Genomic DNA, 24,493 nt, shown 5'->3' with positions numbered 1-24,493 from the left:
ATCCAAATATTACATGCACTTAATTTTTTAAAAAAAGGAGTTGGCACTCAGCCTGGGAAGCTACCAACTAAATGGAAATCAAGGGAGTCTTACTTTAGCCAAGTTTTATTTTTGCAAGGGTAGAACACACTCCTGTGTCTGGGGTAGTTTGTGTCTTAGAGCAGAAATGGGAATCTGGAGCCTGGGTTTCTAATGTCTGCTCTGCAACTATTTGGTTCTATGACCGTGAGCAGGACCAAGAAAGTCTTGCATCGTTCTCTGTTTGTAAAATTTTTATTTATGAAGTTCAAGCATTCAGGGATTGAAATTCAGAGACTCAGAGCCCCTGTAAAAGAAATTATGCATGGAACGACCTGGCTCAATGCGTGGTATATAATAGGTATGCTTTAAGGTGGTGTTCCGATGTGTGTGTAGAGCACAGAGTTCTCCTGGGATTTCAGAGCTGCGTGGAGCTTTAGGGGCTATTACATATCTTTCATTTGTCCTTGCTTGTCTCCACTCTGAACCACTTGCATTGATTTTGTAGATTAAACTCTCATAAAACAATCATACCCCTACATTTCCAACCCTTTGGAGGTGGGTGTGACTCTCATTGGAGTCCCCAACTGCACGTATGTGCTTACCATAGTCATATCTTACCATGTGGCAGATCTATCAGCTGTTTAGTTGTCTGTTTTCCCTTGACCAAGAATTCCTTGATGTACAGGCTCTCTCACTTTTGGGATCTATGGCCCGGGACCTGGCACAATGTCCGATGCAAAGCAGAAGCTCAGCAAGCGTTTATTGTCATTGTCACCTGAAACCTAAAGAAAGATGTAGCCCAATCCAAGTGAACTTAGACTTAGCTGACACATAGTAAGTTAGCAGAAAAGTGGTATCCTCATGGAGCCTAGATGATGATGGGACACCAAAGGACAAGCACCTGACACTGTCACCTAGCACCGCAGGGGTGGTCAGCTTCATTACCCTGCAGTTTCTCAGCATGGTCACAAAAGAGGTGCATTTTCTGATGGGTGCTCTGCCTCTTGTTCTGGGTCTTTTTGCCCTTGAAGTCAGTCTGGCCTCTCCCCCAAGAGGGCTAACCCTGCAGGCCACACTTCTCAATTTCCATAGTCAACAGGTTTCTAGCAGGGTTTGGCCAATGAGAGATGAATGATTGGAAGGATGAGGGGAGGGAGGCAGAGCCAGGCTATATCTCCTGTCTCTTGAGCTCAGACAGCATGATGATGGTTTTATCTTTTCTAATGTACTAGATCCTGCCTGCCATGGCTCCGTCAGGCAGATTTCCGGCCTCTTGGAGATGGAGGCAGGGGTGCAGGTGGCTTCCCACCGTGGCTTGGGAGCTCATCCACTATCTATATAACCAATTCCCTCTGTTACATTCCCTGTGTTTAAAATACTTAGATTAATTTCTGTTTTCCTTGATCAACCCTGACTAATACTCGGACCACTCTAGCTTACCACAGCTAGCAAGAAATTAGTACAACTGTACGTATTGACCACTTATTTTAGGACATAAACTGTACTAGGCACTGAAGATACAAAATAAATAAGGTGTTGTCTTTGCCCTGGAGAAGCTTACTGTCTGATTGAGGAGACAGACATGTAAGCAGAGAACAAATTTACTAATTTGAATTTGAAACAAATTCAAATTTACTATGATGCAGTTGAAACAAATTTACTAATGAAGTTTACTAAGTTCACAGTGGTACATGTGCCTGGGGACAGAAATAACTAACTTGGGGAAGGGGAGAATCAGGAGGAAAGGGTTTTTAAAAGGAGGTAGCTTAATATAGTGTTTAGACACTATACAGGCTCTGAAAACTGCTAGATTCAAATCCTGCCTCCAACAAGTATTAGATGCATGACTGAAAACAAGTGGGGTTTTTTGTTTTGTCTTATTTTGTTTTGTTTTAGCCTTGTTATGCCTCAATGTCCTTTTTGGTCAAATGTAAATAATAACAGTCATATATCATAGTGTTCTGTAAACATGAAATGGCTTAACGGATATAAAGCATTTAATACAGTGCCTAGCTCATGGCAAGCCCCCCAAAGTATTAGCTGTTATTGTGATTATTGTTGCTGCAACAGCGAAGGAAGTCTAGATGTTCAGCTTCTAATATAATCTTCAACCGATACTAGCTAACTCAATGGATGAATTGACTAAATAAATAAATGAGTAAATGAGTTTACCAAGCAAATGATGGAAGAAGGCCATTCCAGGCACTGGCTGAAAACATGGTAGTTTAGAACCACAAGTCTGGGTGGTTTTGATCCATGTGTCAGTCTCCTATGAGTTTGATTCATGTGAGGTTTCTCCCCCTCTGAACTCACCTCTGCCTGCAGTGACCAAATCAAGCTCCTAGGTCTGCAAAGTTGACCTGTTTTCTTCCCCTTTCTAAAGGTTCTTCTTTTCAAAGCCTATAAAAGATATTCAAGGAAGGGAGTTCTGAATGGGTTGTGGCAGTGAGAGTAGGGTCGCCAGATGTAGCAAATTCAAATATTGGACATTAAATTTGAATTTTGGATAAACCACAAATAATGTCTAAACCTTAAGATGGTTGTTTTAAAGTCTGTGCCTGACTTTAAAGTATTCACTGACCATGACCCATTAGCATTTTTTTCTAAAAGGAGAAACTGGCCTTAATAGGGCAGGTTCCATTGTCCTTTTTTCAATTTCTTCCTTGAGGACCATAGAAAAGATTAGCTCTCCAACTCAAGTTTTATATCATTCAAGAGCCCTTACAGCAAATGGCCTAAGAGCCAACCAGGTCCAGGTCAATACCCATTACATCTAAAAGACCATCCTTGTCCTGCCTGACGTCAGTGGTTATTCTCTGGTCTGAACTAGAGCTCACACAGCATTTCCTTTTTCTAATTCACGTTTGACACTTGGAAATGCTACCTTGCATTGCTAGCCATCTTTCCTTTTTATATCCCTTTCCTTTTTAACTAGCTTATAAGGGAATAAAAACCAAATGTTAATATATCTTCCAAACCCAGCACATAGTAGGTACTCAATATATTGTTTTTTTTAAATAAACCAGTACAAGAAAAACAAAATTTAATATTTCCATTGGATACTGACAGCCATCAGAAGGTGTGTTACCTAATGGGCTCTGGAGTTACACTCAGTGTGAATTCCAATTCCTTGCTCATATTTAAGATTGGGCTCTGTAGCAAGTTACATCACATTCCCCCTTTGTAAAATGGGTACAATACTCTTTGACCTCTTCAGATTGTTAGGTTGATGAACTTTAATTAGCACCTGGGAAACATTTCTAGCTGGAAGTTGCAGTTATACTGATGGCAATTAATAAGACGTAGGGGACTGTTCCATAATATTCTGACCATCATTTCATTCCTAAACTTCCACTGTAGGAAGTTGAAACAAGATTTGGTAAGAAATTTTACATTAGCTATTTTATTGAGCTGATTTAATGTTTATAGAAAACTAATCTAGAATAGAAACTAGCCTCTTTGCTGACGGTTCATGGTCACTTAATGAATAACCCACCACCATAAAATAAGTGAAGAGAGGTTGGTTGGAAGGCATGCCGCAAACAATTCCATTGGAGTCACTTGGTTATTACTGCTCCCCTACATCCATCTCCCTCCTTACAGCACAGAGTTTTGAGTGATTGAAGTCAGTTTGGGCAAGGATTCCAGACGGGGAAAAGCAAATACGTAAGTCAGAGGTCAGAAGCAAAGAATAGGCCAGAGGGGGTGGAAGAAATGCTGAGCTGATAATTGAAAGATAATGGATGTGGGGGTGGGTCACAGCAGCATAATAACAGGGGGAGTCAGACACCCTCATGCTTTCTCAGGCATCTGCATGAGGACCAGTGTTACAACTCATCTCAAAAGAAGGTCTATGGAGCATGGATTTCTAAACATTTGGGCCACCCAGCATGGAATTTTGGGAAGTGACCCTGTTGAGTAAAGCCATTAACAAATTACTTTCCTTTCAGTTCCTTCCCTGGCAGGCCCTGCAGTTGACGCCTCCTTAGTAGCAACTGGAAGGAGTAAATCTGCTGACAAGCATCCATGTGTAGTGGACTACTTGTTGGAAATTTCATCTTGAAAAAATGATCCCAGATGATTAGTTGAAAGATTGCCAGGAATCCCTGGAATCTAACCCTCAGTTGAACACATAAGTTTCACTTGAGGGTACAGTCAAGGTGAAGAATTTACAAAAATAAGCCATATTGATTTCTTTACTTTTGCAAATATTTGAATTTTGTAACAGGCATCCCAGCTTGCTCTCAACCAAATAGGAAGCTAGCAATCTGTGATGTAGTAGACTGGTTTTGAGGTTAGATTTTTGATTGGACACTTAGCTCTACCATTTGCTAGACATTTATGAGAGATTATGACTTAATCCCTCTCTGCCTTTGTTATCTCATCTGTGAAATGGTTATATAATCATCCTCATCTCATAGGATGTGAGGATTCAACCAAATAGTAAAGCAACTAGACCCTGGCCTTTGGAGAACCTCAAAGTTTAAACATGCTTTTTCTTTTCTCTTCTCTCTTTTATTCCAAACTCCTTCTAATCCCATGCCAGCAATTTTCTAATTTAGAACAGTCTTTGCTAAACTTATGAATAATGTAGGAGACCTGAAGAAAGAGAGGGAATGAGTCAGGTGGCTACCTGGGAGAAAGTGCTCCAAACAACAAAAACAAAACCATCAAGTGCAAAGACCATGCAGTAGATGTGTACTTGGGCAGTCAGGAAATCTTAGGGAAGCCAAGGTGGCTGAAGTAGAATAACCCCGAGGGAGAGTGACAGAAGAAAAGGTCAAGGAGATACAGAGGGGGCAGATTGTGTGATTGTGTAGGACCAAGAAAGCCATTAAGAGGACTTGAGTTATTGCCCTGAGTGGGTTGGGAAGCCATTAGATGGTTTAAAGCTGAGGAGTGACATGTTTGACTTGTTTCTTCTTTTTAAGGTTTATTTATTTATTTTGAGAGAGAGAGAGCGAGCGAGCATGTGCACACACAGAGCATGTGCACACACATATGCACGTGTGAGCAGGGGAGGGGCAGAGAGAGAGAGAGAGAGAGAGAGAGAGAGAGAGAGAGAGAGAATCCTAAGCAGGCTCTACACAGTGCAGAGCCTGATGTGGGGCTCAATCTCAGTGAGATCATGATCTGGCCTGAGATCAAGAGTCCGATGCTTAACCAACTGAGCCACCCAGGTGCCCTTGTTTGACTTAGTTTTAGAAAGATCACTCTGGCTACAGTGCTGAAAATACATTATGGGGCATGTATGAAACCATCATGTTGTGCCCCTTAAACTTATATATGTTATATGTCAATAATATCTCAATAAATCTGGAAAAAAATTAAAAAGAGAGAAAGAATACACATTATGGGATAGGGATGTGGAGTGAGTAGGAAGAACATATGGGCAGAAGCAGGAACACCAGTTTGGATCCCACTAAATATCCAGGTAGGAGATGATGGCAGGTCAGAGATCGGTTAGGGGATGAGAGGTAGTCAGATTGTGAACATATTTTGAAGGTAGCAATGTAGCTTTGCTGAGGGATTCAATGTGTAACATGAGAGCAAATTCTTCAAGGTTTTTGATCCAAAAAATTGGAAGATAGTGATGCTATTTTCCATAAAAGAGCACCATGAAGACTCAGGAAGAATACCAGGAGTTTAATTTTAGCCTTATAAAATTTGAGATGCCAAGTAAACATCCACCAGTAAGCAATTGAATATGTTACCCTGGAGTTCAGATTAGATATAGGCCATATATGGAGAAAAGGAGTTATAGCTGGGTAAGGAGGTAGGATTGGGAGAATTTAATTTAATTTAAGATGAAGAAATAATAGAATGTTTTCCAGCGATGAAAATAATCCAATAGAATGGAAAAATGTGATAATGCCTGAGAGGGGACAATTGCTGGAATAGTATATTTAAACAGATGACAAAGGATGGGATCTTGTGCACAAACCAAAGCATTGCTATAGTTGGTCCATCCCTAGTAACAGAAAGGATGACAAAATATATGTAGGTAGAATGATTCATGTGGTGGTAGGATTTTGAGGAGTCATCTTCTGACTGCATGTATTTTCTTGGTGAAACTGGAAGACAAAGTCAATGTGAGGGTGGTGATGAGGGGTTGAAGGTCTCGGGAGAACAACAAAGCCATGATTGACCAGGGGAGTGGAAGAATGAATGGATTTGGGATTGCCAACTGAATGCATTTAGAATTGCCAAGTAGCATTAAGAGCTGACTTGAGGTTGAAGGTCATGGATTTAAACTGAGAGCAGCCACTTTCATCTATGCAGATAAAAGTGTAGAGAAGACGGAGATCTCAATTTAACCAAGACTGGGGTTTTGCCAGTTGACTATAAGGAAGGGAGAGAAGGGCAAAAGAGCTGGGGGTTTATGCAAATAACTAATGATAATGATAGCTGATGGGCATTAAGAGAGGTAAGGAAGGAAGTGAGCACATGAAATGGGTGAGAAGCAGTGAAAGAGCCAGAGGACCATAGGCAGGTCTTTATGGAATCAAAAAATGGAGTCAGAATATTAAAACAAATGAGCCGAAAAGAGAGGAGGGGGAAATGCAAATCAAAACCACAGTGAGATATCATTGTATCCATACTTACCAGGATGACTATAATAAAAGAGATAATAACAAGTGCTGAGGAGGATGTTGAGAAATCGGAGTCCTCATTCATCGTGGGTAGGAGTACAAAATGGTATAGTGACTGCAAAACAATCTGGCCGTTCCTAGAAATGTTAAACATAGAATTACCACATGATCCAGTGATTCCATTCCTAGGTACAGACCCCAGAGGAATGAAAGCATACCTCACATAAAAAGACGTACGCAGAGTTTATTGCAGCATTATTCATGGTAACCAAAAAGTGGAAACAACCCAAATGTCCATCAACTGATGAATGGATTAAAAAAATATATATCCATATGATACAATATTATTTGGCAATAAAAAAGGAAGGAAATTCTTATACATGTTACGATTTGGATGAATCTCCGAAACATGCAAAGTGAAAGAAACCAGTTGGAAAAGGCCACATCCTATATAATGTGAAATATTCAGAGTAGACAAATATATAGAGACAGAAAGTAAATTGGTGGCTGCCTAGCACTGTAGCAATGGGAGAACTGAGAGGGGTGGTGAAGGCTAAAAGTTATGGTGGTTTTTTGGAGGGGGTCGGATTAAAATATTCTAAAGTTCCTTGTGGTAATGGTTGTACAACTCTGTGAATACACCAAAACCATTAAATTGTATACTTTAAAAGGGTGAATTTTATGGTATATGTAACTCATCACAATAAAGCTGATACAAAAAAAAAGAAAAGGAGGAGGTGGTCAGAGAATGGGGTGCTTGAAACTGGCATTATGGAGGGTTTGCATGTTGGTAATGACAGGAGCTAGGGTCTGTCCATGGAAGTGAGAAACCGGGATGATCTAGAGTCAGGAAGACTCCGGGGTGCTGCCAGAGTGCTGGAGGAGCACCCACGAGATAATGGGCATCAAGTATGGTGGCAGGAGTAATGTCAGGGAGGAGTCTGACAGTCAGCTGGTGTGGGGGAAGATCTTCGGGGAATGAGGAGGAAGACCTGAGGGTTTGCAAGTGACTACAACAAAGAAGTATCAAAGCTAGTGGAAATCTGATAGCAGGCAGTTCAAAGCTGGGGTGGGGTTAGAGGGAATATTCTGGAATTTGGGTATTTGTGAAGGACTTAAAATAGCCTGAAGTATTAAGCGCTTACTGTACCTTTTCCTTTCTTCAATTATTCATTCATGCAACTCCTATTTATTCGTTTTCTGGCACCTTCCGTACTCATTTGGCTGTAGCCAAGCACAGTAGAGATGACTCAGGATGGCTGCAGTGTCCCTACCCCTGCTGCTATAGGATAGTCTTCTTTCATTGGGCTTCCATTGAACCTGTTGGCCACCAGCAGAGTAGAAGGCTGTGCTGAGCAGTATGTCACCATTCCTTGATCATAGGCATCATACTGGCTGTCACTAACACAGTGAATGGCCTTATTTTTTTGAAGGGGCTGGCTGCTGCCTGTTTTAGAGTTGGGTGGGAGAATGAATGATGGGCTTTGGCTTTGGATGGATCTGGGTTTGGATTGTGGCTCTGCTATTTATAACTGTAAGCTCACTGAGTCTAAGTTTTGTTGTTGACAAAAATCTACCTCATAAGCATAGGTGAGAATGAAATGTCTTCATGCCTGTCATGCTCCTAGTAGACAGTAGGCATGGGCACAAATGTCCTGTTCTCTCCCTTTCTTTGCCTTGATGCTGATGACGCTCCTACTGTTTGATTTCCCGCTTCCAGCAGTTCCAATATCTGGCTTCTAATCAGAAGCCTTTTTCTAGGCTTCTTAAAGTATTTCATGAAATTTTTCTAATTTCAACCTTTAAAATAACCTGTGAGGTATAAAAAAGAGGTATTAGTGTTCCTAATTGATGGAAGACAACATAAGGTACTGAGAGTAACTAACATTTACTGGCTATTTACTAACTGGCATTTTTCTAAACACTTTATGTGTATTAACTTAATCCTCACAATAATCCTATGAGGGGTATTATTAACCTTATCTCATGGAAAGGGAAACAGGCACAGAGAAGTCAAATACTTGACCTTGTTGAAGGTCACATAGTTTCTAAGCATGGAGGTAGGATTTGAACCTGGGCAGTCTGGTTCCAAAGCTTAAACACTATATGGCTCTGAGAGAAGGTAAGCAAACAAATCATTGTTTAGAACTCCTGGGTGAAGAAATCCTTTTGCCAGTTACTGCTCAGGTATCTTTCTGGCCTCCGGAATGTCATGTGGTTTGAAAATGTTGGTAATTCACAATGGTGACTAATAGAATACTATTGTTATCTTATACAAGAGGGGAGCCTGTATGAGTTTTATTACCTGACTTCCTTCTAGCTCAGCCACCCCTGAGAATTCTTTTGTAGAGACAAAGAAGTCAGTCCCTCTAAGATAATAGCAGTACGAATAGTCACCCTTGTCATGTTAACAGTTCTGCTTGTTGAAAGCCCAACTTTTCTCAATATTATAAATCTAAAAACCTAGGGGAAACTTTGGAAAACTTTGGGAAACAAATAGTTCATAAAGCTAAATGAACCTCATAATGATTCTCTGGTTCAGGCGGACCTTTCCTTGGGAAGCAGAAGAGTATATGGTCTGAAACTGTACCATTGGGCACTCATGAAACTCGTGTCAGAACCACAGGACTAAAGTGTCATTACTAAGTGCTAGAGGTCTGATAGCTAAGGTGGCTTTTTTAGGAGTGGATGACCAAACATTCAAAACACGTAGAGATTTGTCATTTTTCTTCCTGCTGCCACCGATTTTAGTTTTTGATCACTAGGATTTCTCCCAAACTGGGAGTAGAGAAAAAAAGAGAAGATAAAACTAAAGCCTGATCATTTTAGCATGTCAGAAACTTTGATGTGAATTTGACGAAGGACAAGTTGGAAATGGTTATCTAAAATGAGATTCAGGTTATATATATTTTCATTGTGTGCGTATATGTGCATTTAACTATTGTCCTGTGATTCCTATTTCTATTTGGTAAGAAGAAGTGGGCTTATTCTGCACACTTATAAAATACATGAGATCATATGTAATTTATAGATTTTATTTATTTTCCAAAGATCTGAGCTCTCCATTGATGTAGTTAATAAAAGTCCTCCTTCTCTTATTTATAAAATGGTTTATATATACATTCTCCATATATGTGCATTTTAATAGATGTCCTATACATATATGTATATTATACATAATATACTATCTTTCCATGGATAAATACAGCAGAATCAGTCTAATAAATGAAAACATTATGACTTGAATGGAAACGAATGAGACAAAGGGTCTTTCTTAGGACCATGACATAACCATGTTAACTACGATGCCTAAAATTATTTGAGGAATGGAGTAAAATATAAATAAATGCCTTTAAATGTAAAGAAATGCCCAAATCTTTAATCTAAATGGAGCAGAGGGGGGAATTCAGGCCTACCTGGGGTTCATCTAGCCCTGGCCTCCTGTTCTCTAAAGAGAACTTCTCTTTGAAGTTTGGTGGAGTTCACTGGGATGGGTCACATAATGACTGTGGGGGCTTGGGAATTCAGTGAGAGGGAAAGCGATACCAGTACCTGTTCTAAGGAAGCAAATGTTCACAGATGTGGATTCACGCATGTGGGCACACACAGGCACACAGACCCAAGCTCCAGGAACTGGAGAATTTTGCCCTTATCACAGCCTAGGGGTTCCCGGGGCTCCTCCACACATTCAGGTGACCCTGGAAAACTTGTTTTGAGCTACGACTATCTCATGAGACTCTTTCTATGACATGAGAGCCCAGTAGCTGACTGACAGAGTTCAAATACCAGAAGCTCAGAGAACTCAGCTTGGACTGCAGTGGTCTCCTGTCTGTTGGTCGTGTTTGCTGGACTTGCTCCTCCTTCTGTGTCTTGAAATAGGGGTTGGGCAAAGGAAGAATGGGGGGAAAGGTAGGAAGTCTCTATGATGGTGCTCATTCTATTGCATGTAACAAGGACAGAGGATTGAGTGTATAGAACCTCTTTACCTACTTCCCCCTGCAAATGATGATGATGATATTAAAGGCTACCATTTGTTGATCCTTACTCTGTGTCAGGTATTGTGATAAGCTTTCCATTTATTATCATAATTTACTTTCATTCTCTCCATAATTCTCAGGAGTAGGGACTATTATTATCACCTTCCCTATTTTTCAGAGAAGTAAACAGAGTTTTAGAGGAAAGGAATAAATTGCCTAAGGTCACACAGCTAGTAAGTTATGGTAAGTAGAATACCACGCCCCGCTCCACCACCACCAACCCCCCTGCCAAATGTCCACACCCTAATTCTTGGAACCTGTGAATGTATCACATGGCACAGGTGAATTAAGGTTGCAGATGGAATTAAGGTTACTAAGCGACAGACCTTGAGTTGAAGGGATTCTTCCAAATTATCCGGGTGGGCCCAATGTAATCACCAGGGTTCTCATAAATGAAAGGGGGAGGCCAGAGGGTCAGTGTCAGAGTGATGCGCTGTGAGAAAGTCTCAATTGGCCATTGCTAGATTTGAATATGGAGGAGAGGGGTCATGAGCCAAGGAATTCGAGCAGCGTCTAGAAACCGGAAAAGGCAAGAAAATGGATTCTCCCTTAGAGTCTCCAGAAAGAACATAGCTTTGATAAGACCAGGTGTTATCCCAGTGAGACCCATTTTGAGCTTCTGACCTCCAGAACTGCAAGATAATAATTTGTGTTGCTTTAAGCCACTAAGCAGTAATAGGAAACTAAAACAGTGATAAATCTGAGGTCTGAAGTCTGGCTCTGGAGGTGGGGCCCTCAACACCACCCTTATAGTGCAGAGCTATGGGGAGCCATAGGAACAGAGAGTAGCACCGGCCTTGGTAGAAGAGAATAAGCCACTCTACTTAGCAGCTCCACCAGAAAGCCCTGGGTTTGAAAACACTGGAGAAACACCAACCAGACCATGAACACCTCAGGAATGGCAAATTATCTGTCCTCATCAAATAAGGGAATGCTGGGATGGGCTAGGGGCGGGGTGAGTAAGTTCTCATCTCATTCAAACACTGAACCCTTGCAACCTCGCAACCTCGGTGTTACATCATTTACACTTACTCTTCAAACACAGACTGAATATCTGCTAGAAGTAGGCACTGCGTTAGGTGCAAAAGATACAAAAGCAAGGAAGTTGTGTCTGGTCTTTCGGGTATAACAGTCTAGTGGGGGACACAGTCAAGTAAACAGACAACTACCTTTCAGTAGAGTAGTGCTGAGATGTTGTATATGGAAAAGCATAGGAAAGGCATGTGACTGGTTTCAGGGGTTCAGGGATGGCTCCCTGGAGAAGGTGATCACTGAACTATGTCTTGAAAGTTGACTTTGAGGGATATGGGGGAGCTGAGGGTTGGAGAGGAGACAGCTGCAGGTGAAAGTACTGGAGGCATCTAGAATATGGGTTACCCAAAAGCCATACACAGGTTTGCTACAGCCAAAGGTGAGAGAGTAGGAAAAATGAGGCAGGAGAGGCAGACAGAAACCAGGAAGAGCTTTGATGGTGTGCTCAGGAATTTGGATCATCCTATGAAAAATGTGGAGCTACTGTAGGGTTTTACACCTAGAAGTGCTACAGTCAGACTTGCAACAGTTAGACCTCTTTGGTGGCCTGTAGAGGAACAACAGTGGATCCAGTGGCAGGGCAGGGACTAGACAACTGTCAGGAAGAGCAGCCAAGAAGTTGCTGCAATGCCTCAGTCCACCCTCTCTGGTTCCCTAACAGGCAGCTACATATAGTGCAAAAAGGACTTGACTGAGGTATGTGAAGAAACCTCACTGAATACTGACCCAGAACCTCTTGGATGAAACTAAGGAAGTATAAATAATAAAACTCTTTAAAAGCCTAGAACTCTATCTTTTCCAGGCTTGGCTCTGTTTCCTAGCCTTAATCCACAGGATACTGGCTCCCCTGGGCCTGGCCAAAACTCATTGCCCTCAGTGCCCTTACCGTGTGGGAAACCCTCCTGCCTAGGGTTCTAGTCCCGGGTTCACTGCTCAATTCCAAAATGAGTGAACTCTCACTTTACTTTCTTCATCCCCGACCTGAGATCTGCTCCTGGATTCAAGCCTCAGCACCTCTCTGCTCGGGTCCTGGTCTCTTGGAATTATTGTACACTCTTCTTCATGTGTGTCGTTCCCCCACTCTCTTGCTTTCAGGGTTCCCCACTTTTTCTAGTGTCCATTCTTTGCAGCCATTCTTATTTTATTAGCTGTAGTTTCTCCCCAAACAGGCCGTCTTTCTTTTTTCCCTGCTTCTATATTCCTTTTATGATTAGTAATTTTTCCCCCAGTTGTTAATGATAATCTTTCAGTTTATCTCACTTCAATAAAAATATTCCCATTTCTAAAGCTTACTATACATTAAAATTATTCACTATATATACGAAAAGTAGGGACTCTCAGGTCTGCATACATCTGGGCGAGATGTACCACAAAATAAAGGGAGAAAAATAAGCTAGAGTACACATCAGAGATCCAGGCTTGTTCCTGGACCTATCTTGCCCAAATTATCCAGAATGTCATTGTTGCTAGGTGGGATCTTTATTTAGGGATCTGAGCATCATATGCAACTTGTCTCCACACAACTTTGTTTCATTTTATATTTTCTGTCACTGGCAAGATGATCTTTGTATCAGTCAGTAGAGACTAGATTATGCTGCAGTAACAAACAGCTCCCAAATCTTGGTGGCTTAAACCAGAGGTTTATTTCTTACTCATTCTATAAGCTCATGGTGTGTCTTCAGGGTGGCAGCTCATTTCAGTTACTCAGGACCCTTGCTGGCAGAGCAGTCACTGTCTCAAACATTGCCAGTCATTATGCCAAAGGGAAAGGAAATGTTAGAGGGCTTCTGCCTGGAGGTGACACATGTTTCTTCTGCTCAAAACACATTGATCAGAAATAGTTACATGGCTCCACTCAACTACAAGAGTCCCAGCCTAGCACTCAGAGAAAGAGAAGCAACTTCAACTGCAGCCAAGGTAGAGACCCAGGAACACTTGTTGAACAGCATTAATGACCATCACTGTTTTCATTAGCCATTTAGCCTATGACTCTGTTAAGCCAAACACAAAGTAGTTTAGAAAGACAGGTCTCTACTTTCTTAGACCTCTTACTAGCCACTAAGTGTCTTAAGTCTTCTCCAGTAGGAGATTTCAGTACTGTCATCCCCAATGCTCCACAATGATTTCCTGTTTTTATATTAATAACCTATGACTTTTCTAACTATGTTTCCATTTTGTTTTTGCTACCAAGAGGCCAAGAGCCAAAAATGACACTATCCTATACTCCAGGTGGCTTTTATTACCTATAAACAATTGTATTAGATTATATATAGGGGGAGCCTGCGTGGCTCAGTCGGTTAAGCAGTGTCCGACTTCAGCTCAGGTCATGATCTCACACAGTTCATGAATTCAAGCCCCACATCAGGCTCTGTGCTGACAGCTCAGAGCCTGGAGCCTGCTTCGGATTCTGTGCCTCCCTCTCTCTCTCTGCCCCTCCCTCGTTCATGTTGTCTCTCAAAAATAAACATTGAAAAAAATTTTTTAAATTTTTTTTCAGATTATATGTAGTTTTAAAATAAAACAAACTATGGAAATAAGTTTATTCAACCTTTTTAAAAAAATTAAGTTACAACTGCAACCATGTGCTAATCCTCAGAATGAAGAATTAATTATGTTGACTTTTTTGGTCCTAATTTTCTCACAAAATTTTAAGATCGTGCAATGTTTTAACCTTTATAGTCTGCCTCATTAGGAAGATAGTCAAGTTAACTATATTTGCATTTTATTTTACATCCTGCCTCTTTTGAAAGATATTCTGCTTAACTATGCAATTGATTTGCATTTTATTTGCTTGTATTGATGATTTGCAACCTCACATGCAATCAGACTGCCAAAAGACATTGATATAGTAGCAGGAGACAGGGGCTAGTGCTTAACTACTTGAGTGAGGCCTTAGTGTCTCTTCACTAGTGAATATTTATAAATTATGAAGACTTTGTCTCCCTCTGAAACCCTGTAACTGTGGAGACCTGAATAATGAATACCCAGATAATGAGAATCCTCATGTATGTGATGTATTTCTCAAGGTTCATCTTAATCTCGGCTTTGATTTTATTTTATTTTTTCCTTTTTGCTTAGATTCCTTCAGCTATTTTCTTTATTCTTTTGTATTTACAAGGAGTTTTCTCAAATCTTTTGTAAGATGAGGCAGAGCATCTATCAACACGCGGAAATAAACACTGACAACTTTTTAATTTTTATTCATTTATTTTTAATGTTTATTTATTTTTGAGAGAGAGAGAGAGACAGAACGCCAGTGGGGGAGGGGCAGAGAGAGAGGGAGACACAGAATCTGAAGCAGGCTCCAGGCTCTGAGCTGTCAGTACAAAGCCTGATGCAGGGCTCAAACCCACAAACTGTGAGATCATGACCTGAGCTGAAGTTGGATGCTTAGCCAACCGAGTCACCACCCAGGCACCCCTATAACTTAACTTCTTAATTACCACCAAACTTATGGAATCATCTGTGTTGGGGGAAATGAAGTCTGGGAAACTTTCTGCAGGCAATGAAGAAAGTTGAGTGGCTGAGGTGCCTTTGCTGAAGCCTGACTTTTATCCTACTTTGAGATTGGTTTCTTCCACTCAGTGGGCAGTAAATCAAGAATTATGGGCATGTCTTGGCTTTCTGGGGCTGCAGCTCATTTGGATGGTCCATAGGGTGTCACTGGGTAACTTCCTGCCCTGGAAACTTCCCTCCAAAGGAAAGACTGTCTTCTGTTTCATATATAATTCAAGTTAACTACCTCTTATTCTTTGACTTTAAGAAAATAACCTCTCTCTTCCTCTCAGTGTCTTCCCCTTGGTCTCTGCAGTTGCTAACACATGATTCTTGTGGTGGGAACAGTCAGAAAAGAATTAAACTTATTAATTAAACTACAAACCCCTGCAATTCACTTGTATGGAGGCCTTGCTATGTGTATGGAGACTTCCATGTGTTAGTTCATGGAATCTTCATACTAACTCTCTGTGGTGAGTCTTCTTGTTCTCATACTTAGGCTGAAGAAACGGATGCTCTGAGATGGCATGTATTTTGCCAGAGATCACCCAGTCCTGGGAGTGAGACTCCTACCCATGTTGTTCTGGCTGTAGAACGCTTAGTCTTTATACACCACATTGCCCTGCCTCCAGCTCAGGGCTGAATGAATCTTGCATGGGAAATAACATACTTCCTATTTAGAAGGTAACAAAAGAAAGTGATTATATAATTTTAATAGTAAGTGTTATATGTGAATTCCAATTTCAAGTGAAACTATGAGATTTTCCCTGTTGAAAACAGGTCATTTTAAGTATGAGAAACACATACTTCCATTTCTAAGGCACTGTCTTATCGTAAATGCACAGCAAACAATGTTACACATATTTTGTAAATAATAGACTCATCTGGGGCCCTAGAGATAAAAAGGGCCAGAATCAGGATCAGAACACAGGATTCCTGAGTCCTAACCTAGGGTTCTTTCTTCTACTAATACATACACAATTCTGTAATAATCCAAAAAGGAATTTCCTTTTTGGAAATGAAATTAGTATATACCTAATTATTTGGGATTAGATGAGAAGCAGGTGGAGAGAATGGAGGGGACTCACATCTGTACCCTCATGCCACTCGGTACAATCATGGGAAGGTTTCTCTGTTTAAAGTTCAGCAGTTGAAATCTAGTCCTGGGTTCCAAAGAACGCTTACTAATTTCATAGGACCTGAGAGCCAGATAAAGTTCCAGGGAGGAACTTTGATTGATTTGACTTTATTTCATTATTCCCACTTTACATATAGTTTAAAACCAAGCTGTGAGTAATGATAATCCCTGGTAAATAAAAAGCAACACTCAAAAGCTTTGCTTTAGAGATTCTTTATATGTATATATTTAAGTTTATTTATTTATTTTGAGAGAGGAGTATGCACACACGCACACACATACAAGGGAGCAGGAGGGAGGCAGAGAGAGAGAATCCCAAGCAGGCTCCGTGCTGTCAGCACAGAGCCTGATATGGGGCTCAAACTCACCAACCAAACCATAAGATCATGACCTGCTGAAATCAAGAGTTGGACGCTTAACCAACTGAGCCCCCCAGGTGTCCCAATATATTTTTTAATCTACTTATCTTTTTCTTTCTTTATTTTGCTTATTGCTTTAGTACAGTTTTTGTACTTACAGAGAACATATTTCTCTTCAAAACAGCAACTGCACAAAACAGCAAACAAATTGTACGTCACCTTGCGTTGACTGTGAATTATTCAATTATCCTTTCCTCCCTTACTTCTACCTTGTCATCCTGGAATGAAAGCGGTCAGGGAAGGAAAAAAAAATCATTCAAGAATTTAGACATTAAAATGCAGGTGAACTTCATTCAGTTGTGGTAGACTTGTACAGGACGGGCTCAATTTTAGTTACAACTCCAGACAGAAATGCACATACATGGACCTCCTTACATGTTCAGTTTTATGTGGCAAGGCCATCTTCCTGCCCCAGCAGTGGTGCACATCAACTTTTTCTCATGGGTAAGCTGCACTCTGTTAACTGCAGAGTTCCCATAATAGTTTCAGAGTTCTTAGCATCTCCGAAAGAGAAGGGTCAGAACACAGAAGTACAGGATGTCAGATTTCTCAGGCACTTGAAGTGTTTAGCAGACAAGTAAAGAAGTGTTTAGGGACAAAGATCTGGGGATCCTCAGAGGCAGCAGGCTGGAGACTGAGGGCCCTGAAGTCAAAATCTTGAATTCCAGTCCCAGCTCTGTTGTTTTTTTGACTTTGTAAACTTGAACAAATCATCTGGCTCCTGTGAGCCCTAGTTTTGGCATTCATAGAAAAAGGAGATTTTGGGGTGCCTGGGTGGCTCCGTCAGTTAAGCGTCTGGCTCTTGATTTCAGCTCAGGTCATGATCTCGCGGTTGTGAGACTGAGTCCCACATCACTTCTTGAGCTCTGTGCTGGGCTGGGTGTGGAGCCTGCCTAAGAGTCTCTCTCTCTCCCTCTCCCTCTGCCCCTCCCCTGCTCATACACAACTCTCACTCTCAAAAGGAAAAAAAAAATTATAAAAGGGAGATAAATATTTTACTAAGTCTTTGTGACTTTTAAGATGATGCGATAGTTACTGGAACACAGAAGGCACGCACTCAACAAATATTAGCACGTCTATGTGCCTCATGCTATTATGTGCACTGGGAATACAGCAGTGGACAAGACAGACCCAAATCCCTGCCCTTAGGAAGCTGACATTCTAAGTGAGGAGATGGACAATAAACAAGAAACATAACTGAAACCTATAGTGAGTTAGATCATGACTTAAAAGCTAAAGAAAAAAAGAAGGACAGGAAGGGAAATAAGCAATATTAGGGGAGGCTGAAATTTTAAACATTTTTTTTTTTTAATTTTTTTTTCCAACATTTTTTATTTATTTTTGGAACAGAGAGAGACAGAGCATGAACGGGGGAGGGGCAGAGAGAGAGGGAGACACAGAATCGGAAACAGGCTCCAGGCTCCGAGCCATCAGCCCAGAGCCTGACGCGGGGCTCGAACCCACGGACTGTGAGATCGTGACCTGGCTGAAGTCGGACGCTTAACCGACTGCGCCACCCAGGCGCCCGGGGAGGCTGAAATTTTAGAGGAGTGGTCAGGAAGAGTCTCCCCCAGAAGTTGAATTTGTGTAAAGGCTTAGAGTAGGTGAGGAAGAAAAGCAAATGATTACCTGGGGGGCACAGCAGGTACAAGGGCTGAGATGGACGTGTGCCTGGCAAACTCCACATGCCGCCAGGAGGTGAGGAGGTGGGTGCTGGTGTTGAGCAAGCAAGGAGGAGGGCGGTAGGAAGTAGAAAGGTAAGGGGGCCAAATCCAACAGGGTCCTTGGTGCACAGATAGGGAGGACTTGGATTTCTACTCTGAGTGTGATGAGTAGAGTCATGCAAGAAAGAGGGGTGTGACCTGATCTAATCGAAATTGTAACAGGGTCACTAGGTCACTGCCAAAGGCGTGCTTATAATTATGGTAAAGCTGAAACCAATGACATAAGATGGAAAATAGGGCTGGGGAAGCGGAGAGACAGGGCATTTGAGTTTGGAGGGCACAAACCCAGGAGCAGAACACAGGACCAATCCATAATGGCGGTGTCCCGGGGCACCTGGGTGGCTCAGTCGGTTAAGCGTTCGACTTCAGCTCAGGTCATGATCTCACTGTTTTGTGAGTTCGAGCCCTGCATCAGACTCTGTGCGGACAGCTCAGAGCCCGGAGCCTGCTTCGGATTCTTTGTCTCCCTCTCTCTCTGCCCCTGCCCTGCTCGTACTCTCTCTCTGTCTCGCATTCCCTCTCTCTCTCTTTCACTCTCTCTCAAAAATAAACATTAAAAAAAATTAACACCAGCAAATTGACAGTGTCCCTTTTCTTCATTTAGCCTGGGCTAGAGGGGTTAAGGGAGAGAGAAGGAGATCCAGCTACTGACCCTGGCACACTGAACTCCTGCATTTCTGCCCATACCTGTATTTTGAATATATTTCTATCATATTACGTATCGTGCAGTCCTGTATTTTTTTCTTTAAAGCCAGCCCCTTCACATTTGTTTAACAAGTGTTTATCAATCATCATTATGTGCAGGCACTATTTCAGGTGCTAAATTTACAGCAACGTGAAAGATTATAAATAATTCAAAAGCCAATCCCTCACATGGTCGACAAAGAAAAATCAACTTAATCCTGTCGATGTGGACCCATTTAGGATTTGAGAAAGAAAACGGTATGCTAATTTTCCAGGGGTATGCTCACCTTCTCCCTACTTTGTTAGCCTAGGGATTTCCCACCAGCTGTACATGGTGTATTATCTGAAGTCATTTAACCTGTTGACAATCACATTCTTGGAATAAGTAAGTTCTCGGCAGGTGAAATTGGACAAACAATGCCAGTGACCTTTTTAGCTGCTCAAGTATTGGTCCAAAGGTTTAAAATAATAAGCTTCATTTTTCACTTGGTCTTGTTGACAGACAGTATCAGCAGGGCTTGGAGTTAGAAGAAGTATAATCCTCTTTGATGAATAGTTCAGGAAAATTATTGTTAAACCTTTTGTAAATGTTTTTCTAAAGTCATAATAGTTATTTTAGATAAACTGTGTGAATAATTGACATCAACTTAAGATTTATGCATTTAGTTAGCCTCAGAACATTGAAATCAATTATATGATTGCCGGTGCATCAGCCAAAGTACCTCAGTATCTCAATTTATCGTTCCTGATAGTAAATGGAGACAACAATATAGATTAAGGTAATTCACAGCCTGGTTTTAGTCAATAGTTTCACCTTTCTTGGCAACCACTCAATTACCTGAGTGGTCAACAAACAGAATATCCACAGACAGTGATGGTACCAAAAAGAAAGTCAGCGAAAGGGCCCGTAGCAGCAAAGGAGGAGAGGGGAATATGGGCGTCCTGAGTGTTCACAACAGGAGAGCGGCCCTTAATCTGGTCAGCTGAAACAAATTAGACCAGGGGGCTACACTTTGTGCCCACTGGCTCAATTCAAGGCCTCACGTGTCCTACTGGATCTCTACCTTTTGGAGTAGAGCCCCTGGATGTATCCTAGCACAAAGCAAACCTCCCAGGGCTCCCCTGATTCCCCAGAAATTGCCTGACCTCCCAGAGAGAGTTCTTTACATGGGCAAATTTCAGCACCCTAAGAACACAAAGAATCCAGCCTTGTTTTCCTCCCTGCAGGTTCTCTGACCTACCTCAGTGCATGTGTGTGTTGTTTCATACAAAGGTATGCAATAAATTAAAAATATACTAGAATGGGGGCGCCTGGGTGGCGCAGTCGGTTAAGCGTCCGACTTCAGCCAGGTCACGATCTCGCGGTCCGTGAGTTCGAGCCCCGCGTCAGGCTCTGGGCTGATGGCTCGGAGCCTGGAGCCTGTTTCCGATTCTGTGTCTCCCTCTCTCTCTCTGCCCCTCCCCCGTTCATGCTCTGTCTCTCTCTGTCCCAAAAATAAATAAAAAACGTTGAAAAAAAATTAAAAAAAAAAAATATATACTAGAATGTAAACTCAGCAAAGGAGAGACTACTGTTTCCTTCATCGATGTTTCTCCAGTCCTAGAACAGTGTCTGACACAAGAGAGCTGCTCACAAAATATTTGTGAATGAATATGTTCACTAAGTTTCTGATCTCAAGGAGTTTAAAACCTAGAAGAAGGTCATAATCAGAAATCCCCCCAGCAAAGGTTGGGATTGTGGGTTGTTTTAAGACAGGTAGAAATCATTTAGAGGACAGAGATTCTGTCTGGGTTGAAGAGAAGTTTTGTAATGAAGGAGGGGTATTTGGGGGGAAAAGGGGGAAGAGGAAAAGAGAAACTGAAAACACAGGATAGGGACTTATGTAAAAGATTAATATAATTGTCATTACATTAATAATAATTAGTATTGGGGCGCCTGGGTGGCTCAGTCGGTTAAGCGGCCGACTTCGGCTCAGGTCATGATCTCGCGGTCCGTGAGTTGGAGCCCCGCGTCGGGCTCTGTGCTGACAGCTCAGAGCCTGGAGCCTGTTTCAGATTCTGTGTCTCCCTCTCTCTCTGACCCTCCCCTGTTCATGCTCTGTCTCTCTCTGTCTCAAAAAAAATAAATAAACGTTAAAAAATATTAAAGAAAAAAATAATTAGTGTTATGTCATTATGATATTGAAGTCATCCCTGGTAATAATTAAAGCCCCAAGATAGCATGAATCACAAAGAAAGAGTATGGAGAAATTTGACAAAGTATAAGAGAATCAAAGTGCCCAACTTAGGTTTGATAAATAAATATCATTTCAAAAAGTCATCCCAACCTCCACTTTTTCTCAATCTTATAAATAATTATATTGATTGACTTTTAAAAAGTGAGCATTTTAAACCTCAAATTTCTGCGCCAAGTGAAGAGATTATGAGAAGTTCTCTGTAAATACAGAGGGTCATAAATATAGTTGGTGAGAGCAGTGAATGACAGGGAAACTCTTTATGACCTTATCCCTCCTGTTTGCTTTCACATAAATCAGTCACAAGATGGATATAATGTAAAATATACAAATGGGCTTCCTTGACATCCTTTCTTGTAAGAAATCAATCATTTCCTCGGCCTTGTTTCATTCTCATTTTATTGAAAATGCTGGCAAATCATACAGGGAGGATTTGGCTCCACAAACCATAACTTGAGCAGGACTGTGTCTGTGGTGCTCATCATTGTACCCACAGCCTTTAGCTCCATACCTGGCACTCAGTAGATGCTCAGTAGGTACTTGTTGGATGAATCGATATTTCTGGAGGGGTCCTACGTGCCAGGCTCTGGGGAGGTAAAGGAGGCACAAGTGAAGATGGAACCACGGTTCCCACCTTCAAAGAGTTCACAGCTCCAGTGGGGGGTGAGCTGGGGCTGTGGGCAGGGAACAGGCACAGGTAGACAGCGCTCTGCAATCAGGAAGACAGGGCGTGAAAACCACAAGCAGCATGTGAAAGTGGTGTAAACATAATAAACTATTTGGATGCCACTTCACAGTTTGTGTATTACTTTACTCATCTGATTCTCTAAAAATGGGGGAAAACGGAGTTACTTCTTAAAGGACAGATTGCAAGGGTAAGGGAATTGGGTGGTATGGATGGGAGATCTGGAAAAGCTTTGAGGAGACAGGATTTGAGCATGACCTCAAAGGATGGGTAGAAATTAGAGGTAACCTTCAGTGAATACATGCTGTGTGCCGGGCTTAAGCACTTTACTTGCTTTATCAGTAAATGAGGAACTCACTTACTCCTCATGACAGTCTCTGCGAAGAGCATGATTTTCGTACGAAGGAGGAAACTGGGGTACAATAAAGTTAAATAAGCTGCTCAAAGTCGCACAGCCAGGGATAGAACCACGCTCTCTGGTTCCAGCGCACCAGCTCTTAATAACAATGGCATAATGCAGTTTTCATAGGTGGCTCAAGGGTGCTACAGGTGTGGAGAGCGATCTAAGTTGGATTTCCAAGAAGCAAAACTGAACTGCTACACCGAACCGCTGGTGTAACCTTGTGTTTAGAGCATGCCCAATGTGCTTGGAAAAAAGCACATTTACAGAAGGTTGACAGGGAAGTTTAGTAGGATGAGAAAGGGAGAAAGGCAGGAGGAAATGATCAAGAGGGGACGGCGGCATACACTGGGTTACATTCACACCATGATGTTACAGTAGAATATTTTATGAATGGAAAGATCTTCATGCTATATGAATTATGAAAATAATAGCTACCACTTTTTAAATCTTACCATAGGCCAGGGTCTGTGTTAACCCATTCATGTGGCTTATCTCATTAGTCCTCACTGCAGCTTTCTGGGGTGGGTATTATTGTTGTCTCTCATTTCGCAGATGATCAATCTGAAGCTTAGAGTAAGTGACTTCCCCTTACTCAAGGTCTCTGTTTGACTCTTCAAACTCTTAACCACCTCACTTTAATGCCTCTCTGTTAAGTGCCAAAAGATGATGGAGGAGGTATGGGTAGTGTGATATTATTTTTGTAGAAAAAAGAAAAAGAAATGAAATTTATAAACTAAACTGTAAACAGTGGTTACCTTTAGAGAGTAACATGGAGGGAGCAGGGGGATGACTCACTGTCCCTTCTCCTCTTATGTGCTTTCTTATTTTCATCCTTTCTAATAAATTAATGAACATGTGATTTAAGAGTAAACTCATGAATATCATTTTAAGTTAGTTAAAGCATCGGTTTTAGCATATATTAATAATTAAAAACAAAGGCCAGCAAGGGCCATACTTACAAATTCAGTATAGGAATTTGGTCCATTTTATATATATTAAGACCGATTGAAGGTTTATGAAAATGTGGGCAATTCTAGTGAGTAATTATTGAAAAGAGATAAAATATGGGTCAGGTTTTGTTTATGTGTTTTTTGTTTTCTTTTATTTTTTCCTTTTTTAAATCTCTTTCATCATTATGGACATTCCACAAGCATCCATTGGCATCTGATGACTGGACCGAGCAATTATTTTGCTCTGTTAGTTTCCAAAAGACATCATCAACTTCTAATGTACTACATCAGTTACTTGTTTTTTATGTTTAGGGTTTGCCTCCCCACTTCTACCCTAACCACCAGAAGAGCAAGGGTTTCTGTTTTGTCCACTGTTACACCCTTAGCACCTAGAACAATTTCTTGCATAAAGCCAGTGTTGAATCCCTTTGTTGAATGAATTATAACATTTTTATAGATTTCATTTATTACAGCCGTTTTTGGTTCACAGCAAAATTGAGTGGAGTAAAGTTCCCATATACCTCCTGTTCCCCCTCCCTTGGATAGCATCCCCCATTATCAACATCCCCTTGCCAGGGTGGTACATTTGTTAGTCGGTGAAACTATAATGACTCATCGTTATCCCCCAAAGTCTAGAGCTTACACTAGGGTTCAATCTTGGTGTTACACATCTATGGTATAATGTCATGTTATCAACCTGTCTACTCTCACACAGAGTAGTTTCATTGCCTTAAACTTACTCATCCCTCCCTTCCCCCTAATCCAGGCAACCACTGATCTTTCTACTGTTCCCATAGTTTTTCCCTTCTGGAAGGTCATGTAGTTGGAATTATGCAGTATGTAGCCTTTCAGTTTGGCTTCTTTTGCTTAGTAATATGCATTTAAGTTTCCTCCATGTTTTTCCATGGCTTGATAGCTCATTTCTTTTTAGTGCTAAGTAACACTCCATTATCTGGGTGTACCACAGCTTACTTATCCACTGAATTATAATTTTAGATTAAAAAACGAGGTAAGAAGAACTCAACTTGTAAAGGAACAAAACAGTTGTTTTGAGTGGACTTCGGGAGTTGAAGCTGGA

At 41.3% G+C, this 24,493-nt stretch overlaps 1 protein-coding gene across 3 annotated transcripts in view; it reads left to right on the top strand.

Annotated features, from left to right (window-relative positions):
* SHROOM3 (shroom family member 3) overlaps positions 1-24,493 on the top strand; it is a 323,421-nt gene that overhangs the window by 88,874 nt on the left and 210,054 nt on the right. The window lies entirely within an intron of this gene.

This window comes from Neofelis nebulosa, chromosome 3 (assembly GCF_028018385.1).
Source record: "Neofelis nebulosa isolate mNeoNeb1 chromosome 3, mNeoNeb1.pri, whole genome shotgun sequence".
Taxonomy (NCBI): domain Eukaryota; kingdom Metazoa; phylum Chordata; class Mammalia; order Carnivora; family Felidae; genus Neofelis; species Neofelis nebulosa.
Note: the sequence above shows the minus strand (reverse complement) of the source record. Positions and strands in the feature narration are given on the sequence as shown.